This window comes from Myodes glareolus, chromosome X (assembly GCF_982192425.1).
Source record: "Myodes glareolus chromosome X, mMyoGla1.1, whole genome shotgun sequence".
Taxonomy (NCBI): domain Eukaryota; kingdom Metazoa; phylum Chordata; class Mammalia; order Rodentia; family Cricetidae; genus Myodes; species Myodes glareolus.
The window spans coordinates 71,039,753-71,052,267 of NC_142053.1; positions in this window are offsets into that span (position 1 = coordinate 71,039,753).

Consider the following 12,515-nt stretch of genomic DNA (forward strand, 5'->3'; position numbering starts at 1 on the left):
TGGAAGGGGAGAGGGTTAGAGAGAAGGGAGCAGGGGATGAATGGGGAATGCTCGTGGGACTGGGAGTGGGGGAGGGAGGAAGGATAGATATGGGTTCAGGGAAGAATATATCTCAACTAAGGGAGTCAGTTTAGGGTTTACTAGAGACTTGATTATAAATGGGACCCAGGTCCAAGGAGAGATCCCCAGATTGTTCTCTGGACAGAGGAGAGGGTGCCTGAACTGGCCTTGGCCCATAACCATACTGATGAATATTTTGCTTATCACCATAGATCCTTCATCTGGCGATGGATGGAGATTGAGATAGAGACCCACAATGGAACACTGGACTTAACTCCCTAGGTCCAAACGAGAAGCAGATGGAAAGAGAACGTGAGCAAGGAAGGCAAGATCAGAGGGAACCTTCATCCGACGAGGGATGGTGATACAGACGGAGACCCACATTGGAGCACCAGACTGAGTCCCCAAAGGTCCAAACGAGGAGCAAAAGGAGGAAGAACATGAAAAAGGAAATCAGGACTGCGAGGGGTGCGATCACCCACTGATACAAGGGGACTGATCTAATGAGAGTTCACCAAGGCCACTTGTCTGGGATTGAACGAGCACCTAATCCAGCCAGATTCTCTGAATGAGGCCGGATTCTCTGAATGGGGCTGGCCTGGAGACTTTCTGCAAAGCCATTGACAATGACACTGGGACTTGTTTCCTCTGTATATACTGGATTTTTGGGATCCAGTCTGTTTGGATGCTCACCTTCCTGGACCTGGAGGGAGGGGGAAGGAGCTTGAACTACCCACAGGATGGGAGACCCTGACTGCTACTGGGGATAGAGAGGGAGGAGGGCTGGGAGTGGGGGGAGCAGGAGGGTGTTGGGAGGAGGGGCGGAAATGGAGACTTCTGTATTTTAATAAACTTTGAGAAAAAAAAATCCCCTCCCCCACACACTGATTGCTTCATTCAAGCTCCTAAGTCCTGGAGACACTGTGTGGGAAACCTCAGGTCACTCTTGCCAAGTAAGCAGATAGGCTAACTACAAATCTTCACCACTCCCTCCATTTCTCCAAGTCCAATCCCCAGTCTCATCTCTAGCTCTGCTGTGGCCTCTCCTCCCTCTCTGCCCTAAAAGCTCCAGAACAAAAAGAAGAAAACACACTCAAATGGAAAAGGCAGAAAAAAAAATAAGGAAACTCAGAGCTGTAATCAATAAAATAGTGTGTGGCGTGCTGCTCGACCAGCAAGCAGGAAAGACCACGAAATCAAGGATTCTTCTCTGATCACACTTTATTGGAGCCACTCGGTTGAAGGGGAAGTGGGGAATGAAAGAGAGAGAAAAGACAGGAGAGCAGGCGAGAGAGAGAAAGCGAAAAAGAAAGAGGCCCAAGTGGCAGCTGCTTTTCTAGGGTGGAGAGGCCCGGACACTGTTCTGATTGGTGAATACCATTCCGCTGAAGCCCGGGGCCTAGGGACAGGCCAGGGAACCAAGGCTCAGTTATGCAAAAACAGACCAAGGCCCACTCAGCAACTTCAAAGGATCTGTTTACCTCCAAGCTGCAGGACACCAGCACCATTTAACAATGGCGATGTTCTGATGGCTCCTTACAGCTCCCCCTATTAGTTTTTGTAGAGCAATAAGGCAAAACCTATTTCCCAATCTGGTCCCTACCTCATGATGTGTGAATCGATCGAGGGAAATGAAAAAACAAGATACATCCTTCCCATGCAATGGGATAGATTTTTCCCTGGGAGTGCAAGGGCTGTATCCATACACCCTCGCCAATGCATACCTTCCTCTGTGCAGTGGGACTATCTGGTCCCTAGAGGGTGCAAAGGCCATGCATGGCATATTGCCTACAAGCTCTTTTAAGGCTGAAAGGCAAACTTGGGGTGAGGATCCACATTCCAAGGCAGCCAAGGCCTGTGCCACAATGACCTTGTCCCTCCTCATTTGGGCTAGCAGATGACACACCAACCACAGACATACCGCACATCCACCTAGACAGCATGCCAAAAATATCCCTACTCCCACCCATTCCTAAGGAAGGAAAAGGCAGAATAGAGTCAGTCAGAAAATTTCTCAAAGGTAAGAGGCTGCACAGGGTGCTGCTCAAGGTGATAATGTGAAACAGCTGCTCTTGTTACCGCCCAGAGGGTCATCCCTGCTGCCTCCGCACGAATCTTCCACAGCAGGGCACTCAGCATCCACTGGGTCATCTTTATTCTTCGCAGCATCCTTCACTTCTCTGGTCAGTCTCGCTGGCACCCAGATTGGATCCTCACGATTCTGAGGGAAAACGCAAATAGCTCCCCTGGATCTGGAAATCACTGGATCTGGTCCGTACCATTTGTTATTCAATACAACTTTCCACATGACCAAATCTTGCTCCGTAGAGCTTTCATACAGGGCATGCCTGTCTGCTGCTGTCTTTCCAGCATTGTTTTGAATTTAAAAATTAAGTGTAAAGAGTGCAAGAGAGATCCTTTCTCTGGGGGAAGCTGCTATAGCTATTCCCCCTTTCTGTTTTTGCAAAATTTCCTTTAAATTTCTATTTGCTCTCTCTACAATACCCTGGCTCTGCAGATTGTATGGTAGGCCAGTGGTATGTTCAACTTGTAATTGCTTGCAAAAGGCTTTAAAGCCCTGTGAGGCATATGCTGGGCCATTGTTGGTTTTAAGATGGCTTGGCTTACCCCAAGCTACCCAGGCCTCTAAGCAATGCATTTTTACATGAGTTACCTTTTCCCCTGTTAGTGGGATGGTATGAATTATCCCAGAGCATGTGTCCACCGACACATGAACATATTTTTGTCTGCCAAATTCCGAGATGTGAGGCACATCCATTTGCCAGAGTGAGTTTGGCTTTAACCCCCTGGGATTTATCCCAATATGTGGGGGATGTAAAAGGGATTTTCGCTTTTTTAAAATATGTTTTTGTATTTGTAAAAGAATATTGGACACTGTACTTGAGCTGCGAATTGAGGCTGCAACCTCAAGAGAGGCCACAGCATTGACCACATATTGTGAATCTGAAATTAAATTAAATGGCTCAAGAAATCTCTGAAACACCTCCAAAACCACCAAGCACTCAGTGACTTGGGGGGAATCAGGCCGAAATTGAAAGACCACAGGTTTAGCATATCCCCCAGCAACTGCTGGAAATCATTAAGAGTTTTAAGGTGGTGGGTGCGAATAAGCACTTTCTGAGGCCTGATGCTTTTAGGGGTGATGATCGTCCCCAAAAACTTCCATGGCGGCGTGTCGCACGTCCCCGCTGCCTCCCCAGCCCCCGCAGCCACCGCTGGCCCTGGCGGACCATCAAGCTACAGCACGCAGCCCGCGCCCCGCCTAAGCGCAGCGGGCAGCTGCGGGCTTCGGGGCGAAGTGGTTCTGTCTGACTGTGAATAGCTATTTTTGGCAGCCACAGCTCCTCCCCGCCTTTTATGGCCGCCTTTGTCTTCTATGCATGCCCTCCAAGCCAGCTCAGGTGTGGGAACAGCCCGCCAATAAGCCACGGGCCCTCTGGAAAGGGCCGGGTGCCATAGAGCCTTTGCTGTATCGGTCCCACACATAGCCTCTGATGTCATCCGGACTTTAGCCTGCCCACGTTACTATGGTGACATTGCTTTCCACAGATGCCTCTGTCGACTCCAGCAAATCCCACCAGCGTGCGCCACAGCGCTTCCCTGTTTTAGGGGCAACGCGGTTGGTCCCTGCTGCCCGCCGCTCACCGCTACCTGCGCTCCTCCCCGCTCCATCCAGCAGCCTGTCTCTCTGTTCCTAAGTGCACCTTGCAGCAAGCACCATGGCTGTCTCAGCCGCTGTGAGGGCCTGCACTCCTAAGAGTCGCCAGCCAGTCTCTAGCCGTCAGCTGTGCTGGGTCCCCTCGCCTAGGGAACAAACTATCATCGGGCGCAAGTTGCACTTGCCAGCCTGTTTTCCTCAACCAAAATTAAAGTTTTCTGTATGTGAGAGCCAGGGACTGAGCTCTCTCATCAAAATTAGGCAAAAATCACCTCAAAAAGCTCTGTGGCTCTTCAAGAACAGGGAAGGCAGTCGTCAAACACACACAACCAAGTCTGCCTCCCTATAAAACTACAGCCCCTAGTCGCTGCCAGCGAGTACGTAGGTGGAGGGACGGACGGGGGAGGGGCAGAAGCCGCGGGCGCTGCGGGTCTCCTGTACCCAGTCGTAAACACGTCCTCATTGCCCCGCCTTCAGTTGCCTCGCTTTTACTCATATCTGGCAGCTGTTTTCTCAAGCTCCTCCTGTACTGAACTTATGGGGTTTTCTTCCCCGTTACTTTCGTTTCTATTTGCGGATCCTTTTCCTTTGATTTTTCCTTTTTTCTTTTAGGCCTATTCTTTATCCTCCCCTTTATGATCTGATTCTGAAAGGCTGTCCTGGTGCTTCTGTACCAACCCCAGCAATCAGCATACCTGGAGGATTTTACTGATGTCACTGCTCCAGTGTGTAGAGTTCTGAATCCAAGCTGTTTCGCTGAGGTGACCGATGCGTTGTCCATTGTCTCGGGTTTTCAGCACCAGTTGTGTGGCGCGCTGCTCGACCAGCAAGCAGGAACGACCATGAAATCAAGGATTCTTCTCTGATCGCACTTTATTGGAGCTACTCGGTTGAAGGGGAAGTGGGGAACGAGAGAGAGAGAGAGAGAGAGAGAAAAGACAGAGAGAGGGAGAGCAGGCGAGAGAGAGAAAGCGAAAAAGAAAGAGGCCCAAGTGGCAACTGCTTTTCTAGGGTGGAAAGGCCCAGACACTGTTCTGATTGGTGAATACCATTCCACTGAAGCCCGGGGCCTCTAGACAGGCCAGGGAACCAAGGCTCAGTTATGCAAAAACAGACCAAGGCCCACTCAACAACTTCAAAGGATCTGTTTACCTCCAAGCTGCAGGACGCCAGTACCATTTAACAATGGTGATGTTCTGACGGCTCCTTACAAAATAGAAACAAACAAAAATCAGGAAGAATCAATAAAGCACAGTTGTTTTTTGAGAAAGTCAATAGGATTTACAAACCATTCTCCAAATTAGCTAAAAAGGTAGAGAATATTCAAATTAACAAAATTTGAAACAAAAAGGGGCCTATAACAGCAGACACCAAGGAAATCTGGAGAGTAACAAGGATATAATTTAAAAACACATACTCCACTAAATTGGAAAGTCTAAAAGAAATTGATAATTTTCTTGATACAGGTCAACATGAAATTTAAATAAAGAACAAATTATCTATTTAAACAGACCTATAGTCTATGATGAAATAAACAAAGTCATTAAATGTAGCTGAAGATTTCTTGTTCTGCCTGATCCCACAGCCACTTTTAAAATAAGCACTCAGAGGCTTAATATTAATTATATACTGTTTGACCTATTAGCTCAGACTTATTATTAACTAGCTCTTACAACTTAAATTAATCCACTTCTATTAGTTTATATTTTTATCACAAGGCTTGTGCCTTGTTACTTCACATTTTGCTTCTCTGGCAGCTACTTGCATCTCCCTTGACTCTATCTTCTTTCTCCCTGTCTTCAGTTTGGCTTTCCCACCTATCTATATTGTGCCCTGCCATGGGCCAGAGCAACTTCTTTATTTACCAATGGTAATTAAAACATATTCACAGCATACAGAGGGACATCTCACATCAATTAAAAATCTTTGAACCAAAAAAGAAAGAAAGAAAAAGAAAAACAGGGCCAGATGATCTTAGCATGTAATTCTACCAGAGACTTTGAAAGAAGAATTAATGACAATACCCCTCAAATTATTTCACAAAAATGGAAACAGAAGGAACATTGCCCAATTTGTTTTATGAGGCCACAATTACCTCGATACCCAAATCACATAAAGACAAAAATAGAGAATTACAGATCAGTTTCCCTCAAAAATACTCAACAAAATACTGGCAAACTGAATACAAGAATTCATCAAAAATAATCTACCATGACCATGTAGACTTCATCTCAGAAATTCAAGGATGGTCCAACATACACGATTGTATCAATGTAAGCCACCATATGATAAAAACTGAAAGAAAAAAGAAATGATCATCTTCTTAGATGCTGAAAAGCCTTTGACAAACTCCAACTTCCCTTAATGATTAAAGTTCTGGAGAGAGTAAAGAGAGAAGGAATATATTTCAATACAATAAAGACAGTTTGTAGCAAGCCATAGACAACACCAACTTAAATGGAGATAAACTCAGAGCAATTCCTTTAAAATTAGGAATAAGAGAAGACTTTTCACTCTCTCCATATCTACTCAATACAGTAATTGAAGACTCAGAATCATAAAACAACTGAAGGAGATCAAGGAGGTACAAGTAGAAAGGAAGATGTCAAAATATGGTTATTTGTAGATGATACGATAGTATACACAAAAATTCAACAGAGAAATTCCTGCAGCAGATAAAACACATTAACTCACAAAAATTGCGAGTTAAAATAGCCCTCCAATAAAAAATTGACAAGTGGTCTGAGAAAGAAACCAAGGAAGCAAAGCAGTTCACAATAGCTTTGAAAAATATGAAATATTTTAGAGTATCTCTAACCAAGCAAATGAAAGACTCTTATGATAGACAATGAAGACAATGAAGAAAAAAACTGAAGAAGATATCAGAAGATGCAAAAATCTTTCATCCTCATGTATCATTAGAATTAATAGTAAAAACAACCATTCTACCAAAAGCAATCTACAGATTCAAGGCAATCTCCGTCAAAATTCCAAAACAATTCTTCACAGACATAGGCAGAAAAAATTTCAGTCTCATATGGAAACACACACAGCATTAGCTAAAAACAATCCTGAATAATAAAAGAATTACTGGAAGGATCATGATCTGTGACATCAAATTGTGCTGCAGAATTATCTTAATAAAAACAGTATGGTATTGGCACAAAAAAAGACACATTTGTCAATGGAATGGAATTGAAGATTCAGACACACATTTATGGACACCTGCTGTTTTTTTTTTATAAAGAAGCCAGAAATATACAATGGGTAAAAGACAGCATCTTCAATAAATGAGTCTGCTTAAACTACATGTCTGCAAATAGAAGAATTCAGAAAGATTCATGCTTACCATTTTGCATAAAGCTCAACTTCAAATGAATCAAACACCTCAACATAAAACTAATTACCCAAGACCTGATTGAAATGAAAGTGGGTATCTTTGAACTTACTGGCACAGGAATACACTTTCTGAACAGAATACTCATATCCGAGGCACTAAGATCATCAATTAATAAATAGAACCTCATGAAATGGAAATGATTCTGGAAGTCAAAGAATGCTGTCATTCAGACAAAGCTGCAGCCTAAAAAGGGGAAAATATTTTTACCATATACAATGGTGTACTTTCTGAAATATATACTAGGGCAATGCTTGTGTAAATAACACAAAGTTTGTGGAAGTAACCAACCAATCATTGGTTTGATTTAAGTTCAGAGATGGAACCCATACCAACATTGCTTAGGTGACCAATAACTTGAGATGAGATACCCCAGAGACCTAGGGTAAAACCAAATAGTACTGGTCTTAAAAAGTGATAAAAATGATTCCTACTGATATTCTGCATTACTCATAAATCTATGTGTTGTTCAGCTATCATCAGAGAAGCTTTCTTCTCTAGCAAATGGGAGAAAATACAGAGACCCACAACCAGATATTATGCAAAGAAAGACCTTGGAACACACAGGTCTAACTGGGATGCTTACATCAAATCCTTTACCGAAGAGCTCAGGGAACCCCTTGGAAAAGGAGGCAGATAAGGTAAAAGAGGCAGAGGGGACAGAGCACATCAAGAGAGTAAGGCCCTCTAACTCAGTTGAGGAAAACTCACATGAATTCAGAGACTGAGGCAACAATCACAGGGCCGACACGCATCTGTATCAGGTCCTCCGCGTATATATGATAGTCTTCAGTTTAGAGTTTGTGAACAAGTGTGTCTATGATTCTTGTGCTATTCTTGGGGTCTTTTTTTTCTGTTGGTTTGCTTTGTACAACTTTGATGTCATAGATTTTCTTTTATCTTACTATGCTTTTTTGCTATATTAAAAAAGTCACTGAGAGCAACAATACATAAATAGGACCTCCTGAACTAAGATGCTTCTGTAAAGCAAAGAACATAGTCAATAAGACAAAAAGGCAGCCTACTGAATGGGAAAAGATCTTTACCCACCCCACATCAGACAGAAGACTAACCTCCAAAATATATAAAGAACTCAAGGAACTAGACATCAAAATTCTAAATGACCCAATTAAAAAATGGGGTACTGAACTATACAAAATTTGCAACAGAAGAATCTCAAATGGCTGAAAGACACTTAAGGAAATGTTTAACATCGTTAGCCATCAGGGAAATGCAAATCAAAACACCTCTGAGATACCATCTTATACCTGTCAGAATGGCCAAGATCAAAAACATCAATGATAGATTATGCTGAAGAGGATGTGGAGTAAAGGGAACACTCAACCATTGCTGGTGGGAATGCAAACTTGTACAACCACTTTGGAAATCAGTATGGTAATTTCTCAGAAAATTGGGAATCAACCTACCTCAGGATCCAGCAATACCACTCTTGGGCATATATCCAAAAGATGCTCAATCATACTACAAAGACATTTGTTCAACTATGTTCATAGCAGCATTATTTATAATAGCCAGAACCTGGAAACAACCTAGATGCCCCTCAACTGAAGAATGAATAAAGAAAATGTGGCACATTTACACATTAGAGTACTATTCAGTAGGAAAATCAATGACATCTTGAATTTTACATGCAAACGGATAGAACTAGAAATCACCATCCTGAGTGAGGTAACCCAGACCCAGAAAGAAGAATATGGTATGTACTCACTCATAAGTGGATACTAGCCATAAACAAAGGATGTTGAGCCTATAGTTCATGATCCTAGAGAAGCTAAGTAGCAAGGTGAACCATAAGAAAAACATGCATAGATCCACCTGAAAAGTCAAAATAGACAAGATCACATAACAAAATTTGGAATATAGGGGTGGGTGGAGAAGGGATGGTGGAAGGGGAAGAGGAGGGGAAAAGGGAGGGGTGAGGATTACTTGAAGGAACAGGATAGTCGAGTTGGAGGAAGGACAGAGATGAGAGCAAGGAAAGAGCTATTTTGATTGAGGGAACCATTATGGGGTTAGCAAGAAACCTGGCACTAGAGAAATTCCCAGGAATCTACAAGGATGACCCAGCTAAAATCCTAAGCAACAGGGGAGAGGGTGCCCAAACTGGCCTTGCCCTGTAGTCAGACTGATAAATCTCTTAAATATCACCACAGACCCTTCATTCAACAACAAATGGACACAGAGTCAGAGACCCACATCGGAGCACTAAACTGAGCTCCCAAAGTCCAGTCGAAGAGTTGGAAGAATGAGAGTATGAGCAAAGAGGTAAAGACCATGATGGGAACACCGACTGAAACAGTCTACCTGAGCTAATGGGAGCTCACCAACACCATATGGACTGGGAAGGAACCAGCATAGAATCAAGTTATTCCCTCTGAATGTGGTTGAAAGTTACATAGCTGGGGTAGGCTGAGGGGCCACTGGTATTGGCACAAGGATTTTTCCCTACTGCTTGTATTGGCTTTTTGGGAACCTATTCTTTTTGGAGAGATACATTGCTTGATCTAGATATAGTAGGGAAGGCCTTGGACCTTCCCCAAACATTTGGCCTCTTACTCTCCCTGAAGAAAGGATAGGGGTGGAGGGTATGTGGAGGGAATTGGAGGAGGGGGGAGTGGGAACTTGAATTGGTATATATAATGAAAACAGATAGTTTGTTTTCTTTTTAAAAAGTAAAAAATAAATGAATGAACGAATGAATGAATGAATAAAAACTTACCACACTAGGGAAAAGGTTAACAACTGAACTGTCATTTTTACCTGCTGGGAGAGAGAAAATCAATTTCCACCAATTGAGTGATAATGGGCATATTCAGGACACTCTCATACAAACCTAATGTTCAGGAGTAGTTGACCAACATATAATCAGACTGCACAAGTTTTTTTTTGTGTGTGTGTGTGTCTATTTATTTGGTTATAGTTTGTTTTTTTGATTTGTTTCTTTATTTGCTTTTGTATGTGGTTTTATTTTGTTTCTTTGATTTGTGGTAGTTTTTTTTTCTGTGTTGGGATTTTGTTTGTTTTTTGAAAAAGAATTTCAAGTTGGGTAGGTATGGAGGGGAAGAGGAAATATGATCAAAATATACTTAAATTTTCAAGTTGTTTTAAATAGCATGAATAAAATAATAATAACAAAAGAAAATATGACATACATAACAATAACATTTACCTGCAAATAATAAAATCTTTTCATTTGAAAGAAAATGGATGGAATTACTGTCATTATAATAAAATAAACCCGACACTGGAATGTAGGTACTGTACACATTATCTCACATGTGGAGACTAAAACTGTTTAACTGAATGTAGAAGAGTAGAGAAAGAAACAGCATGGGGAAGAGTAAGAAATGCATGCTTAAATATGACCAGTGACCCTTGCCAACTTTTTGTGTATCACTGCGCTTCTATGTGTTCCAAGCCTTTCCAGCAATGTATGAAGTCAATGAATGAGCTTTTAAACTTGTTTGAGAAATGAATTTTGAACAGATACATTTCTTCTCTATCTTGTGATGATTCCTTTTCTTAGTGTTTTTGTTACCAAAAAAATTAGCTAATGAGCATCTATTGGGTATAGTGTGATGATTTTTTCTTTGTACATTTGTAATATGATTCAACTAAGGATTCTAACATTTCCACATCCCATCAACTTTTTTGTATAGTGTGATGACTTTTTTTATATGTACATTATTATATCATTTAACTAAGGTTTCTAACATCTCCACATTCCATCAACTTTTTTGGCACAATATATATGAAAAATGCTCAACATTGCTGATCCTTGGAAAACATAAGTAAAAACAAAGAGGTATCAACTCACTCTAGTAAAATTGATTGTAATATTTAATGTTAATTATCACCTTCTAAGACTCTAGAATCACTAAAGAGACAGTCACCTCCATACACACCAGTGAGAGATTACTTAGCTTTTGCTCATGTCTTTGGATGATTACATTGATTAAGTTACTTGATGTGTGAAGTGCCACCAAAAGTAGGTTGTAGCATTCTTAGGTGTGGGTCCTAGACTATATCTAGCAAAAGCAGAAACGTAGGTGAGCACAAACATTCTTCTTTCTCCACCTTTTGATTGTGGAGACTATGTGAGCAGATGTTTCAAATTCATCGCAGTGATGTATGGTTTTGAATTGTGAGCTAAAATAAGCCCTTTCTGACTTGATATGCTTTTATTAGAGTATTTCATACAGCAACAGGAAAAGAAACTAAAACAATGGGTATTATCAGAATGATAAATAGATAGCAAGTCCTGGGGATGACACGGACACACAGGATCCACTACTCATATTATCACTGTTGTTTTTTTTTCTTAAATATTTATAGGTACACACACACACACACACACACACGCACACAGAGAGAGAGAGAGAGAGAGAGAGTACACCCATTCCATTCTACTCCCATCCTGATTTCTTACTCTTCCACTCTCATTGATCCTGTTTGTTCATCCTAGACAATTTCACTCCCACTGTCATTTAATGTATAAGTACCTGATTTTAGTGACTACATAACATCTAGGAACAACAAATGAAAGCAACCATACAATACTTACCTTCCTGGAATGACCTTCATATACTTAAATGATTGTCCAATAATGCTTTTAAATGTGTTTAGTTTTGGCTAAGCCATCCCATCAACCTGCCCCTACCCCTGCTTAACTCTTCAACCTCAAGTATAACAATCTCCTACACATGTGCATAAAATTCTCAAGAATAAGCAAAATCATGGCTACAATTGTGTCTTGACATCCCATCTCTCATGTACTTTTGTAAATGTCACAAATTATGGGAGACACTAATTGGCTAATTTGTCATTATAGGAGGTGTTCCTAGTAAGCTATATTATTGCTGAATATATATGAAGGTGAATATAATCCGTCTTTAAGGAAGAAGATACATGTAGTTGAATTATTTTCCTACTTCAATATTTGAAAAGAAGTTCATATCATTCATTATATAAATAACATTTCAGCTGCATGTCCTTAAACTGCCCCATATTTTTACATCCAGAAATACTAGATCAGGACACTTATGTTGACCATTATTTCTTGTCCCGCGCTTCCTCTCGCCTGCAAGAACCACGCGGGACACAGAGGATACTTCTGCAGAAAGGCTTTAATCCTCTTGGGAGCTAGAGCATAAGCCACATGGCGGAGACCCAGATAAGATGGAACCCATCCCTTATATAGGAAACAGACCCTGCTTTGGACGTGTCACTCTTTGATTGGTCAACTGCTCCCAGTCCCAGGTGATACCTTGGGAGTAGTGGAAAAATACCAACACGTGTGAGCTTTCTACCTCACCTGGCGGTGCAGCGCCATCTATGGTGGAGAGTGTGGTTGCGGCC